The 16,725-nt window shown below is 35.1% G+C and overlaps 1 protein-coding gene across 6 annotated transcripts in view; it reads right to left on the reverse strand.

Moving 5' to 3' along the window:
* The window catches only part of TFPI (tissue factor pathway inhibitor), a 76,273-nt gene that overhangs the window by 58,862 nt on the left and 686 nt on the right, over positions 1-16,725 (reverse strand). The gene's annotated exons all lie outside the window — the stretch shown is intronic.

Here is a 16,725-nt window from a genome sequence, read left to right on the forward strand (position 1 = left end):
CTGTACTGAGTAAGGTCAATTGCTGATCTATAGAGAGCAGTGTGGGGCAGACTTACAGAGAGGGTCAGATAATGAGAGTTCTCTAGAGAGGCTGTAATGGCGATCTTAGCTGTTTCCATTTCAGTCTCTGCCTTAGTTCACGACTGTATGTTCTCTAAAATACTCCATAGTCTATCCAGGAATTCCAGATTGTGCCCTGGAGGGCCTATTAGATGTATAGTTTATTGCATCTAAATTAATCCTGTCCTATGACCCATAATTAAAATGACATATTTTATCATCACCTTAATTAACATAATGGTCAGATTCTTTTTAAAGTTATTGCAAAAAATGTCAATAATAGAAAAGCAAGTGTATTCACAGCATTTTTTTCTATGTGTATTTTGCAACCATTTGATTATAAATCATTTTCATAATAGCAATTTAATTTTCCATTCAAAAATATCTCTGGCATATTCTTCTTTCAATATAACTTCTATGACTATAAGAAGCTTATAAGTTCTAGGTCAACCAGAAATTTTATTTTTTCTCATCTCTGCAATGAGAAAAAATACAAAATTTTTTATCAATAAAACCATCTGGAAATTGTCTCTTTCATTTGTGTTTGACGCCATGTAGGGAAAAAAATGTAGTTCAGTTTTTATCTACGTGATGTATCTGTTAAATCTAAAGTAAGCATTCTCCGGTGGTTACCAGGGGCTGGAGGGTAGGAGAATAGGAGAGATGTTATTTAAAGGTACAAGCTTAAAACCAGTAGCTAAATAAGTCCTGGAGGTCGAATGTACAGCGTAGTGATTATAGACAACAATGCCGTATTATAAATTTCAAAGTTGCTAAGAAACTAGCTCTTAATTGTTCCCATCACAAAACAGAAATGACAGTTATGTGACATGATAGAAGTGTTGGCTAACACTGTGGTGGTAAGCATACTGTAATATATAAATATATCAGATCAACTCGTGTACACCTTAAACTTACATAATGTTATACGTCAATGTCAATTACATCTCAATACAAATTTTTAAAAAATAAAGTAAACATCCTACTTGGTATTATTGAAATAGTGTGAAACATAGTTAGGCAAAATTTTGCTATGACTAGTGTCACTAATTATAATAGATTTAAATACATACTTTTATCCCAAAGTGGAGAGAAGTATGGATAGTTTGATGATTTTCTGATCAACTGCTCTTATTTTTTTAATTAAATTTCACAGATGCTATATTTCACGTATTTCTTACCCATGTATATACTGTGCTATTCTTCTGACAGTTTAAAAATGAAAAGTCTTCTAAAATTGGGAAATCTATTTTTATTCCTAAGGAATTATAAGTCATAAAGAAGCAGAATAAAGAAATTATAGAATAGCCATCAACTCACTCATTCAGAAAAAATCACTGCTGCATATGATTTCACATGTATGTGAATGTTTGTGTATAAGTGTGTGATCATATTTATACAAGCCTATGTGAGGGAGGAATCAAGCTACAGTTTCTGACTTAAGCTAAAGGATCAATGGATGGTTCCAGACAATGGGTTGAGGAGCCTAAGAGAAAGAACACGTTGCCTTAGGAAGGTAGTGAATTCAGGATGAGGCAGTTTGACTTTGAAGTACTTGTGAGTCATTCATTGGAGCCATGAAATAAGAAGCCCAATACGTAGACATGGAGCTCAGGGTAGACACCTCTGCTGGAGACAGAAATGTGAGCATCCATATAGAGATAATAATTACCTCTGTGGTGGGGATGAGATCGATTTGTTTAACAAAGATTTATGTAGCATTTGATGGGAAGCAGGCTTCTTCTAAGTGTTTTAGAAATATTAGTTCATGTAGTCCTCACAGTGACTCTATGAGATCAGTGTGAAGATTGGGAAGGAATACCCTAGAAGTGGACTCCAAAGACCAAGGATGAGGAAAACAGATCTGAGAAGAAGACTAAGAAATGGTCAGGGAAAGAGAAGGAAATCTGGGAGGCTGTGGTGACACAGATGCTGAGGGAAGTCGGTACTTCATGAAATTGTCACAAGTGTCAATGTCTAAAGCACAGAGAGTCCAAATGATATAAGAGCTAAAAACATGGGTCTGGTTTAATGATAATGGCATCATCAGTATCCTGCCAAAATTGCCAAAAAAGATTTGGTACCTTGGTGGGGGCAGCAGCAGGTGAGCTGAGGAAGGAACTGGAAGAGTGGCTGTGCAAACAGCAATTTATGGTGCCATTTTATGACTCTCTGCTGAAAAGGAGGAGAGAGCACTTGAAGGGAAACTTTCGTGGAGGGTATAGTTTTATACGTTTCTGCCATCAGAGAGGGAGAGACAAATCTAAAACAAAAATAAAAAGAATAAAGGATGAGATCGTGGGCGCAGACGAAAGAGGTCTAACTTTGGCCTAAAGAAAAGAGCATCTTCCATAGAAACAAGAGGTTTTCTTTGGGACAGTAGGGCCACATGAGTTATTTTCAGGTGTGGGCACGTTTGTGTGTGTGTTTTGTGAGTGAGTTGTTGAAGAGTAGATAGAAAGTTGCAGATTTTCTTGCTGTGATTCAGCTTTCGATTTTTGTGTGAAGAAGAGCTTGTCTGTTCAAAAGTGGACTTTTAAAAACATGAGGGGGCTGGCCAGGTGGCATAGTGGTTGCGTTCACGTGCTCCACTTTCGTGGCCTGGGGTTCGCAGGTACGGATCCCAGGCACAGACCTGGCCCTGCTCATCACACCGTGCTGTGGCAGCATCTCACATACAAAACAGAGGAAAACTGCCACAGACGTTAGCTCAGTGACAGTCTTCCTCAAGCAAAAAGAGGAGGATTGGCAACAGATGTTAACTCAGGGCCAGTCTTCCTCACACGCACACACACAAAATGTGAGGGTTTGACATCTTCTCTAGGCAAAATAAAGCAAGGTACAGAAGATTTCTTATTAAAGGATTTCTGGGCTGCTGGAATCCCGAATTATAAATTTATAGTAATTTGTGCCTTCAAAATTTCAGTGCCCCTTCCCTCCAGACGCAGGAATTAAAATGGAAAGGATTCAGAGTTGGAGTTTCTCAATTGGACAGGGATAAAGAAGAAAAAAGGCAGGACTTTGAGGAGTGTTGGCAAGAGGAAATGCATGTGGTTTATTATTTAATCGCCAGCTAATAATTTTTCCTACTTTCTTTGTTCAAATATGTAGATGATACTTTAAGCTAGTGATACCACACTCGGGAATTTAAAAGTATGAAAATGGCTAAATGCACATTCATGTTTATTTTAGCATAGAAAATAATATTACATTTTTAAAAACGTAGTATGTGACATCATGACAATTATTAGATATGGCAGCACATCCATCTACCACATGTAATATTACAGAAAGTTAAATTGGTAATGATAATGACTAGAAGATAAAGTGGGGGATAATCATGGTAATATGAATTCTAAAAGATGTACACAAAAATATATGTATTTTTAAGATCAACTGAGCAAAAATTGGTGTTCATGCAGAAAAATATGTCTTGATAGAGGAAAATACATTAGGTCAGGGAGATTATAGATATTACTTGTCACATTTTTCAACTTTTTAAAATATTGTTTCAGTTGTCTTGTTTGTTTGCTTATGCAATAACCATTCTCTGCCACTTTTCACTGAGAGCAGACGAGCTGACCATGTTTATAAATCCAGCCCTCAGAGAAGGATAGCCTATGCCCACCTGAGGAACGAATTTATAAATGGTGGACTCTTCACTAATTCACGTTAATCATGGTGATTCCATTTCCCTTACAGTGACTGGTTTAGATATTTCCATATGATAAATCTCTGGCCATTGAGATGAGAGAGGAAGTATGCTGTCTTCCAGGGCTGGGGATGGGTACTTTTGAAAAAAATCCTTGATCTAAATGGGGCCACATGGGAAGGGCCACATGATGGCTCTTTCCACTTACTGTGTCTGTATGTGGTGCCTGTGGCTGAAACAACCATCTTGTAATGTTGAGGGGAACTACCCTGAGATGAAAACAAATGACCTGCTCTGAAGAATAGCAATAAAATGATGCTAAGAATCTGGATTCGTGTTGAATTAACCAGTTTGAAGCCTCTTACCTCCGCACTTTGTCTAATGTAAGATAAATAGCTTCATTAGTTAAGCTACGTGTGCTATGGTTTTTTCCTACCAGCAGCCAAGAGTAACCGAACTGACAGTTATTTGCTGTTTTTGCCTTAACAAACTGATTATTAAGCGACTTTTTCCAATGTTTTTGATTGGAGGATGCTTGAGGGGGTGGGAAAATAATATCAGCACCACAAAGCCCAAGTCTGAATCCCTTTTTCTTATCGTTAAAACTATTTTGACAGTAAAACAATCTCTAATGTTTTGCTATGAAAGAGTCAACTTTTCAGATTATATTTTAAAAGTATATTGAGAGTAAAGATAAATGCAAGGAAAAATGAAACAAAACATTCTGTACCTGATAAGTAAATTAATATTAGAAACGCAGAGTGAGGGCCGGCCCGTGGCGCAGCGGTTAAGTGCGCACATTCTGCTTCGGCAGCCCAGGGTGTGCCGGTTCGGATCCTGGGTGCGGACATGGCACTGCTTGGCACGCCATGCTGTGGTAGGCGTCCCACATATAAAGTAGAGGAAGATGGGCACGGCTGTTAGCTTAGGGCCAGGCTTCCTCAGCAAAATAGAGGAGGACTGGCAGTAGTTAGCTCAGGGCTAATCTTCCTCAAAAAGAAAAAAAAAAAAAGAAACAGAGTGATTTAAAAATAAAACAAAAGCAAAACAACAACAAAAAACAAACCTCTCCAAATAATTGCAGACTATTGACTCTAATCATGTTTACTAAGACTGGCCAATCCACTAGGGAATGGCTATTAGATTTGGCTCTTGTTACAGGAAGTCATACTTCTGGAGAATTGTGCAATGTGAAATTCCCTAATGTTAGCTAATAGGTCAAATCATCATTTATCTGTATTTCAGATTGTGACAATATCACTGGTAAAAATGTCTGCTGCTCTCTTTCTTCTAGCTATAGAAGCAGTTGTCAGGTGTGATTTTAAAGAGCAGGGGAGGTTCCTCCAGGAATAATACGTTAAAACCTGTTCACTGTGTAAGCCTAACTTTCTGTCATTCATAATGTGAGAAATAAAATAATAATATTTAAAGATAAAAAAATATCCCACAGAAAGGCAAAGGAGATACCAGGGAAAAAGCGTGGATATCTTCATGCTGTAACCAAATAACACACAACACAAGTAAACTACGTTTATTTTAAAAATTAAAAAAACTGAAATGGAGGGCAAGGTCATATAACTATATACTGCTACAGATAAAAGAAACCATAGAGACTAGTATCTGGAATATCCTGGGTTTTTTTAAATGAGGAAACTGAAGCTCAGAAACTGATTTTTTCCCCCCAAAGTCTTCTATTTGCATATTGGCAGAGCTTCAACTCAAACACAGAAATTGTGACCATTCAAGGAAAGCGCAACTGCAAGTCCCAGAAAGACCCACACTGTTCTCACAAATATTACTCTTTTTTTCCCCCAAACGTGGATTTCAGATTATTCACAATATTTAGAAATTAGCATTTTCATCAAATCATAACAAGGGAATTTTTATTCTCTGTTTTGGGCCAAAGCCCTATAAGTAAAATAAGTCAAGAAACTCATCAATTAAAACAATCTTTTTAGGGACCAGTCCCGTGGCCAAGTGGTTAAGTTCCTGTGCTCCGAGGCCCAGGGTTTCGCCGGTTCGGATCCTGGGCGCGGACATGGCACCACTCATCAAGCCATGTTAGAAGGACCCACAACTAAAAATATACGACTACCTACTAGGGAGGATGTTGGGAGAAAAAGCAAAAAAAGAGTGGCAAGTTGTTAGCTCAGGTGCCAATCTTTAAAAAATTTTTGTGTTTCTATTTTTGAAAAGGAAAAATAATCTCCCTCTAAATAATAATAAGGAATATTGATTCTTATTGCTAGTTAAGAGAGAAGAGTGAGAGACCTAGCATGTGGAAAAGGAAAGTTAAGAAGCAATAGGGAGGGTGGTGTAAAGAAATATTTAGAAGTTTAAAAATAGGGAAAACGTAAATATGTAAACATATTTCTAGAAATTTGTAAGTAAAGTCTGAAGAGAACATGACAGAGTAGATCTTCTGCTACTAAAAATACATTAAACAAAGGGAATCAAATAAAAACACATAAAGGAAATAACGCCAAAGATTCTTCCTTATATAGTTGCCTATAGTTACTAAAACTCTTTCAGAAAAAAAATGTGGACTATTTGTCTGGATTTTATAGTTAAATTTGTAAGCCATTTTTTCAAAGGAGAGTGGCAATCATTTCTCTGAATGAGTTCACCTTTCCTCATCCCAGTAACTCTGATTCCATACTACCCCAGTTTGTTTAAAGGCAAAGTTCTTCAAAGAATGTTGTGTTCATTTATGTTCTTTAAAGGGGGAAAAAAACAAATAAAAGCTGGTATTATATAGCTAAACAAAAATGGAGGTTTCTGAGAATACGATTCTGCTGAATTACTAATGCCAATAGCTCCAAATGGAAGGAAATGGAAAAAATACAAATGAATACAGTAAATTTTGGTGTGAGAGGAGAAAGAAAGGAACTGAACACATTAACTGTCTTTGTCTATTATTATTATTAAGAAAAAGAATGATATAGAAAGACCTATGGCTGCTTCTATCTATTTTTCCTGCTTTTTGTGTACCCATTATTGAGTAAGATAGGAAAAAGATATTTCAGCACCATTGCTTCTCTAATTATATTTCTATCTATCTATCTCTTGGTTATACAATTAGTTTATTAATTCTAATTAATCTATTAATTCAGATGAGTGTGACATCTATAGGCAGGGGATATGTCCTCTGGAAAGACACAGAAAGACAGTTGAGGCCTGCCTAACATATTTCAAATTAGAACTTATTCATAGCTAATATAATTCTGGTTGATATTACCTTTTTTTATTTTAAGGATCAATAGTTAAAGTCAAGTTGGTTTCCTCATTTCCCCTCAAAGTCTGTTGCTATCCCAGATTTTGTCTCTTTTTAGACAAATACATTGGAGACTTTTCAACTCTCTGCTTATGATTATCTAATTTTGTATGAGAAAAGGAGAGGAAAATGTGAGCCCATGTAGCAGAATTTCCCACAAATTATTACAATATTATTTCCTTTAGAGAAGAGAAGCAAAATATGTACTCCATATTGTATATGGACTAGATATGAGACTAGATATTTAGAACATTTTGGTTTCAGTTATATGATGAAGCAGGTAAGCTTCTGACTGGAAAAGTGTTATGGTTCCAAATATTAGCTAAAGTTTTTACCCTTGAGTATGCAATAATTATGATGAACTAATAATGATCGATTTTCTCACTCCTCAGTGAGAATAATTCTGCTGGTGAAATAAGTCCTAATGTGAAAACCTCTGGAATTTCTGATTGTACTCTAATGAAAAGAGGCTGGGGAGAGGGCTGAGCTTAGTTCAAGATGGGAACCACAGCTGTTGGTGACTATACTCATAAGTTTAGATGACATCCTGAGTTCAACTTCTCTGAATCATCACTGTAAAGGAACAGGGAGCCCCAGGAAGCTGAGTCAGGTCCTCCGGGAACCGTTAACTTGTTGATCTTGAGCCACATCCATTCAGACTGTAAAATGTCAGGCCCATGAAAGAATGAGAACTCTGGGCCCAGAGAAAGAAAAAACAATTGGTGCCACTTCCTTTTTTATTCATAGTATCCAATAAATAAGTCTCTTTTTCTCTTGGTTATTCACTTTGAATGCACCTTATTTTACATTTTTATAAAGACCCCGGTTACTTGTCCAAATTGCCATTCCTTTTTCTCCTACCCAAATTCTACCTAAACATGATCATATAATCAGGAATTAGATAATATTTTCTTGTTAAAAGCCCTACTTAATTCCCTTGATTGTAATTTTCTGAGAATGGAGACCAGACTTTTGATTTTTTTGTAAGCTACTTCAAATCCTAATAATTAGGTTAATTTAGAAATGATTAAAATTTATCACTTTGTACACGTTTTGTAACCTGCAAAGGATCTAATATATAAAAAGCATATAGTTAATGCTAGCTTTGAAGATATTGAAAATTGAATCTGCTTATTCAAGTGTAATGAAAGAACTGACAGAGATCTTAAAATGATCTAATCTCTTCTTTGGCTTCTCAAAAAGATCTTCTCTTATCTATGCCCTCCACCCGCCATGTCATTTATCTGCCTTTGAGATCTTTATCTTTCCTTCTTCAGGACATATTATTACTTAACACTCTTTTGATCCTAACTCTATATGTTTTCCTTAGATATTTACTCAGATACATTTTCATGGTGATATGTAAGCTCCTTAGAGATCTGAGGAAAACTGTAGAATTCCTTCTAAAGTGCAAACGCACACATGCACAGATATTTTTTTCACACACGTTTTTGAAGACCATGCATGGATCCCCACTTGCTCTTCTCTTTCCTGGTGAGGCTTCCAGTGCCTATTAGGAATGATAGAGGGTCACCCGTACCTCTCTGGCCTCTGAAGAAGGAGATGATAATATGGAAAGCAGGTAAGTGTGGTGGGGAGAGGAACGTTGACATAATAGTGACATGGCAAACACTGGTACCTCAGGAAACTTTTACTTCTTTAAGGGCTATAATTAATTAATACAAACTTAAGATGACTTTAAAGCAGTTTCATCCAGAGCTGACCACACACAGACAAAAAGAAAAAACGTCTCTGTTGCCATGTGAATTGAGGCTAATCTAAATTCTCCTTGATTAAACATCTTTCCTCAGTTAGCTCATTCGTCAGCAATTCCTTAAGAGAAAAACATACAAACAGAGGTTAATCCTGGGAGGTCCGGAACCAGAACAAAATTTTTGGCCCTAAAAGGAGAGACTGGGTGTTTCCAAGATAAATTGCTTGTCTCACAAGTTTTTGATAACCCGCATTAGCACTAGGACATGAATACCATAATGATTTCTTTATCATGTCCCTGTTTCTTTTCCTCACAGACTGAACAACTCTGCTAAATGAGACTAAAACCACAGAACTCAAACAAGATGCGTGGAAACTTGAATAATGTACGCACTCTCGCATAATTATAAAACAAAATTCTAATGCTAAATATACATTTTGTCTATAATATTTACCATTTGGGATTATCTGTTTGCCTCAACTGGTATAAATAATTGAGCAGGAAGCACCTGAGACTAAGCTCCCTTTCACAAAAAGAGAAACTTTTAATCTGTGCTGTTAATTAACTTTCACCATCTTTCAATATGTGGAAGCAACTAGGAAGCAGGGGAGGAAAGATAATCATGAAAGATTGTGATAGGAAACTATATCAGGAAGGGCGATCTTTAACTGGTTATAAACTCTGGAGGTTCTAGGTAAATAACACTAAGCCCTCACAGTTTTGGAAATGCCTGTTGAACAAGTGACAACTTGATTGGTTTTAAGCTTGTAAGAGTTCTTTGTCACCTAAAATAGAAGAGAGTAAGATTTTAGCTGCCCAAACAGCTACTCTTATAAGAAAAACATAATGAAACAGGTGAACTGCTTAGCTGATATAAAATAATTATTTTATAGAAATAGTAAATTTACGTTTTTCATTGTAGAAACATGTATTTATTCATCTAACATAGCTACTGGGATACAGTAGGCAAAAATGTGTTTATCTTATTTAGGCAAATTAACGATTTATAGTTTATATGTCCTTAAAATTTCTCTTTCTATTTATGGTCATTTTTCGCTTTTTAGGATAACATTAAAATACAACTTAAAAAACAGCCCTTTTGCTTCCAGCTATGATGGATTAACAGAGACTGCATTTACCCTCTCACCTGAAACAACTTAAAAAATAAAACAGTCGAAATATATGAAATGATGGTTTTCAACTAATTAAATATTGGTCAGTGAGGGACAGCAATCCCATAAGGACGGGGAACAAGAGTTCAGCCCTACATTCCGTCATTTGCTCCAGTGTGCTGACCGAAGAGAGTTTCCACACTAAAGTCCAGGAAGCGAGAGCTGTGGAATTGCCCGGTGGCCTTCCTGAGTGGAGGAGACAAAGCAGGGAATCTGGGGAGACTGAGGCGGCTAGAGGATGCAGGGCAAAGTACCAGAGAGTAAAGAGCTATTTAGCAAGAGAGATCCAGAGATCTTCAGATGGCCCTCAAGTCTTCAGCTTAATACTCGTCAGTGCATGCATGAGAGAAGGGTACCCAAGTTTGGGTAAAGAAACACCTGAAAGGGCAAGAGGCGATAACACTTAGAACACGTGTAAAGCTGGGAGTATTTCTTGTCTGTAAGTTGCAAAAATCTCAAATCATGGAGCATCAAGGAGAGTAGTCAGAAGGCTGTTTTCCTCAGTACTGGGGAAAAATTAACCATAGAATAAACATTTCTCTGATCCTGCCTAACAAAGCTTAACAGCAAGATAACAATATACCAAATTGTTTCCAAGTAATTAAACTGCATCCCAGAACAGAACTCAAGAATATTTACAGGCATACAACACAGCCAGCACCCAAGAAGGTAAAATACACAATATCAGGCATTCGAACCAAAATTACAAGGCATGCAAAGAATAGTAAAATATAACTCATAACGAGAAGAGTCAAAACGACACAGAAATGGCACAGAAAACAGAACGCGTAGATGAAGATATTAAAACTGTAATCTTAACTGCATTCCATTTGTTCAAGAAGCTAGAGAAAATAGCGAGCGTATTAACTAGAGAGAGAAGCCAGAGACCCAAACTGAATTTCTAGAGATGAAAACAACAATATCTGAAATGAAAAATACACTATATAGGATTATAAACAGATTAAACATAGCAGAAGAAAAGAAAAGAAAAGACATAACGATACAATCTATGTAAATTGAACCATCGGGGGGAAAAAAAGACTAAAAACCATGAACGGTGCATTAGTGAACTGTGAGGTAACTTTAAGCATTCTACTTAAGACACTTGTAATCGGAGTCCTGGAAAAAGGAGAGTTCCTGAAGAAGGAAAATAGCACCAGGTGGACATGTGGATCCATACAAAGGAAGGAAGATGCCACATGGGCAAATAGAAAAGACTTTTTTTAACATTTAAATCTCTGTGAAAGATAATTAGTTCATCAGTTTTGACAAATGTTCCATACTAATGTAAGACGTTAATAAAATGTGTCGGGTATATGATGACGCTTTCTAGCTTCACAAATTTTCTGTAAATCTAAATGTATTCTAAGGAAAATTTTCTTAAAAAAGATAACTGTTTGAAACGAAAATAATGACATTTGTAGTGTGTTATTTATAACATATGTAGAAACAAAACATATGACAACAACAGCACAAAGATCAAGAAGGAAAAAAGTGGAAGTATACTATTTGAAATTTCCTATACTACAAGAGAAACGGCTTAACATCACTTGAGGATAGACTAGGATAAATCAAATGTGTATATTCTAAGTCCCGAAGCAGCCACTAAAATAAAATAAAGAATGATAGCAAATAAACCAACAAAGGAGATAAAATGTTATCACACAATACTAAATCCAAAAGGAGACCTCAAGAAGTAAAAAAGGAAACAAAAACAGGACCAATAAAACAACAATAACAAGAATAGTAGACCTAAACATATCAATTATCACATCAAATGTAAATATTCTAAGCACCCCCGTTTAAAGGCAAATATTGTCTGATTGAAAAAAACAGCAAGACCCAACTATATGTTGCCTACAAAACCCATTTTATATATCAACACACAAGTTAAAAGTACAAAGATGGAAAACATTGTACAATTTTAACACCAATCAAAAGAAACCTAAGGTGGCTATATTAATATTGAATTACATTTTATAGCAAAGGGTATTACTAGTCATAAAGAGGGTCATTTCATAATGATAAAGGGAGAGATTCATCAAGAGGACAAAGTAATCCCAAAGGTTTATGCACCTAATACCAGAGCATCAAATTACATGAAACAAAAACTGACAGAAATGGAAAGGAAAGTAGACAAATCCAGAATTATAATCAGAGATTTCAACAACTGTGTCCCAATATTCAATAGAAAAAGTAGACAAAAATATTTAGTAAGGCTATAGAAGATTTGATAAACACTACGAACCAACTTGATCCAATTGACACTTATAAAACATTCCATTCCATGCAAACTTTTCAAGGGCATACAGAACATTTACCAACTTAGTGCATATTCAGGGCCATAAAATGTCCCAATAAATTAGAAATTACCTCATCCGTATAAAATATGTACTCTGACTTTAATGAAATTAAATTGGAAATAAGTAAAGGAAAGATATTTGGGAAATCCCCAAGTATTCAAAAACTAAATAAACTCTTCCAAAAAATTCATGAGTCAATGTTGAAATCATAGGGAAATTAGGGAATATTATGAACTGAATAGAAAACACAGCATTTCAAAACACAGCCAAAGCAGTATTTAGAGAAAAATATATAGCAAGAAAATAAGAAAATCAGAGAAGATTTCAATGAGGTAAAAATAGAAAAGCAATAGGGAAACTAAATGAAACCAAAGGCTGAGTGTTTTATAAAAGGTTTGCAACTGATAAACCTCGATGTAGACTGATATGGAAAAAAAGAGAGAAGGCACAAATTATTAAACTCAAAAACTATAGGTTTCACACCATTACAGATTCTAGTATAATGAACCGTTATGAACAACTTTATGCTAATACATTTGACAACTTAGATGAAATGAACCAATTTCTTGAAAGACTCAAACTACCAAAGCTCACTCAAGAAGAAATAAATAATCTGAGTAGCCCTATAATTATTTTTTAATTGAATTTTGTAATTACAAACTTTCTCAAAAAGAAAATTTCAGCCCCAGATGGTTTCACCAGTGAATTCTACCAAACATTTAAGGAAGAAATAATACCAATTCCACAGTAACTTTTCCAGAAAATTTAACAGAAAGGAGAGAATACTTGCCAATTCATTCTGTGAGGCCCGAATTACCCTGATACCAAAGCCAAAAAAGGACATTATGAATAAAAAACCTTAGCATCCAGTACTGCAGTATCAGGTAAAAATATGTTCCAATTTTCATCAGGAAACGAAACAGGAAGTTCTTGCTTTCCTTTTTAAAAATTCAAGCATCTTTACATTATAATATTTGTACTTTTTATTCTATTAATTGAGAAGATATAAAGAGAATATCATTGTGAATCTAGAATTATTCAACTGAATTCTTATTTTCTTTTACTATTTTTTTATTGTGGTTAAATAGATATACCATGAAATTTGCTATTTTAGCCACTAAGTGTATGACCCATTGACATTAGTTATACTCATAATGTTGGGCAATTATTACCACTATTTAGGAAATTTTTCGTCACTCCAAACGTAAACACTGTATCCATTAAGCATGCCTCACCATTCATTCCTTCCTCCAGATTCTGGTAAAACCTCTAATCTACTTTCTGTCTCTACGAATTTGCCTATACTAGATATTCCATATAAGTGGAATTATATACTATTTGTTCTTTTGTGTCTGGCTTATTTCACATAGCATGTATTCAAGGTTCATTCATGTAGCAAGAATCAGAAATTCATTCATTTCCTGTTCATGTTTATTTGAATTCAGTTGCACAAAAATGAGCAAGAGTAGGCATATGTTATTTTCATATAATCATTTTGATTCACTATATAGGCTACTTGGAAGTTTCCTAAATGAACTTTAAAAATGTTATCAAAATTTTGCAACAAACACTATTATTCTGGAGACTCATCCTATCACTGAGATTTACTCCATTTCTAAGCCTTGTGATATGAGTAATGAGCTGATGCTTAAAGATGAGTTATTATGAGATTCCAGAATGGGATAGATGCTGATAAGAATCATAAACAGGAGAGAGAATGAGATTGACAGCAGAGTGATGGTGGCACTGAAAGTGTGGTACAGCTGAAGAGTGTCAATGGCACATTATGCTTGGTAATAGAAACACTAAATTTTATCAGTGCCATACTGATTGATACGTTCACATTCTGGACGTTAAAATAGCCTAAATGACAATATATAATATTTATTCAATCTAGAGAGAATGTTATCATCACATTTTGATTGGGGAATTCCCTGCAGTAAGTCCATGTCTCCCCAGGGAACTGTGGTCCAGACCGAACAACTGGGATAGAAATATCACAGCATTGGGACTTCTACTACGGATGATGGTGTCCTTTTACTCTTTTGTTTTTAAAGTAATTTTAAAGTGTGGTTGTTCCAACTAAGAGAGAACCCCAAAGGAAGGCCTGAAGAGAGACGAACATAGCAGATTTGACATGGGTCCAGTGCTTTTTGTTATTGGTTCTGGAAAGAAGAGTGGAAATGATTAGGTTGCCCTCAGCCTTTGGTAGTTGAATCTTCGGCCCTGATTCTACCTAACACCCGCCACTTGGAGAAGTGAAGACAGAGAGAGAAGGGTAGTGAGAAGACTGGGCTCCTGGAGATGACATATCACACCAAGAAAGCAGTTGTTGAGGATCTCAGAGACCCAAGAAAGATGGTCTAGCATGAAAAGAACTGTCTGGAATAACTTGCACCCTTTCTTCATTTTGGCAAAATTTAATATCCAGAAACAAGGACTTTGATAGTCACTTTATGTCTTGGATTCAGATTTCTCCTAATGCACATGGTAACAATCAGAAAGAATTATAGTATTGGCATATTTCTACAACAGGTATAATGCATTTGAACATATTTTTGTTTTTAAAAAGGTAACTCTGCAAATTAAATTCCCCTAGTTAAATGTTTTAGATGGTAAGCAAAAAAAGGGTGGCTAGAGATGGCCTTTGTTGAGAAGAGATGAGTCGGATTGTTGTACAGTTTTTTAGATCATGTATACATAGCAAAAATAAATTGGTGATATAATTACCCCATTTTAATCAATTTTATCATTCAATGTATTTAATTAATACTAATAAATAAGATTTTTTTGAAAACTCTATTCTGAGTACTTCCCTTCCCTTTTTATATTGTCTCTCTTGCCTTTTTTTTTGGCAAAGATGTTTACTTTGCATTTTTTCCTTCTATTAGGTAGATATCAGTTGAAATCTGTCTTAAAGTTTGTGACACTGAATTTAATACACTAACCATCCCAAAAGAATCTATGGCACATTTACTATCTGGTTAGATTGCTAGGCATTCTGGGAATATGTAAAGCCTTTTGAGCTTGCCTTCCAGTAGTTGGTCATCCTGTCCAATTATCTTTTGAATTTGAATAATGTACATAACTGACATCAGGAAATCAATTCTTAAGGAAAGAGTAAATTAGTGTTGTGAAAATTGTAGTTTCATACAAAAATAATTCTCCATTTCATAGATTATTATTATATCTAAATTTAGAAATAACATTTATAATAGAAGATTCTAGTCAAAATAGTTGTACAACCTACAAGCAAATAAAGCCTAGAATTAGGGACAATCAATCAGACCAGGAAGTACCAACTAATGGCATAATCCACTTGAACAGGAGCTACATTTCCCAAAAGGGGTTTGACCTCGTCACTGGAGGTAAAACAAACACTTAAAGATATCAAACTGTACCTTTAAAAATAAAAACTTGTCCAATTCAGCATACCCAATAGAGAACGGAACCAAATAGCAGTATAGATGTCAATAAAGTTCTCCAGCAAGATTCTGTGGTTACCTGAAGAAGACAAATCTGATTTCCCAATATAACTATTCAAAGTTGTTAAAATTAAGTATTTTAAAGTTTTATGTCTATAATATTATCTATATTTACATTAATATTTTTAAATCTCTGTTGATCCCCATGAATATTGTATATCATTTTATTAACCTATAGGCCCCAAATTAATTTTTCATACTCCAATAAATTTTCAAAGAGTTAATTCACCCCTTACTTTAAGGAGTAGATGAGATATAGACAGTATGTCTTGAAACAATCATGCACTAGAAGGATGAATTTAAAAGAATCCTAAAAATGTTTTATGAAAGGATTTTGTTAGGTTTAAAAACTTTGCAATATCTCAAAATTGACACAACTGTTCCCCTTTGACGTGAATATTATGCTTTTACACACAAAATATGGCCCTCTGAGCTGTATGCTTCCTGCTTGGGTTCTGCCCTTTGTGTTTATCACATATCACACAAAGTCATTTTGTGACTAATTTCCAGAGCACTGAGTCACAGTGTGGCTGTGGCTTATCTTTTCTTTTTTTCTCCATGGTACTGCTCTTGTCCCTTATTTTTTGCTAATACTCTTATACAAATAAGCTTCTTCCATAATAATTGTTTGTCTTGTTAGAGTTTTTGTGGTTGTGTACTTCTATATTATATGCTTTCCTTTACTACCAGAAGCAAAGTTTAATATGGTTTCATAGCCAACAAGAACATGACAGTACATCGTGTAGGTATGTAACCTATTGCTTTACTTTACATAATCGCACTATACATAGACGTGATGTCATATATTCTTATTTAAGTATCTTAGAATAGGAGCTCTGGTCTTTGGAGTCTTGTAAATATTTCCTTAGAGATATTAGTTAATGCAGGCGTAAAACATTTAGATTATAAGAATGCTAATGTTTACATCTCGTTTTAAATATCACCAATTAATGAAAATAAAAGAAGTTTCTTTAAACATAAGGCTTCCAGACCGTCTCTGTTATAGTTTTTATACATTACTAAATAATATTTAAAGGTAAACAAATCTTCAGAAAATTCCAATTA

Source organism: Equus asinus, chromosome 4 (assembly GCF_041296235.1).
Source record: "Equus asinus isolate D_3611 breed Donkey chromosome 4, EquAss-T2T_v2, whole genome shotgun sequence".
NCBI lineage: Eukaryota > Metazoa > Chordata > Mammalia > Perissodactyla > Equidae > Equus > Equus asinus.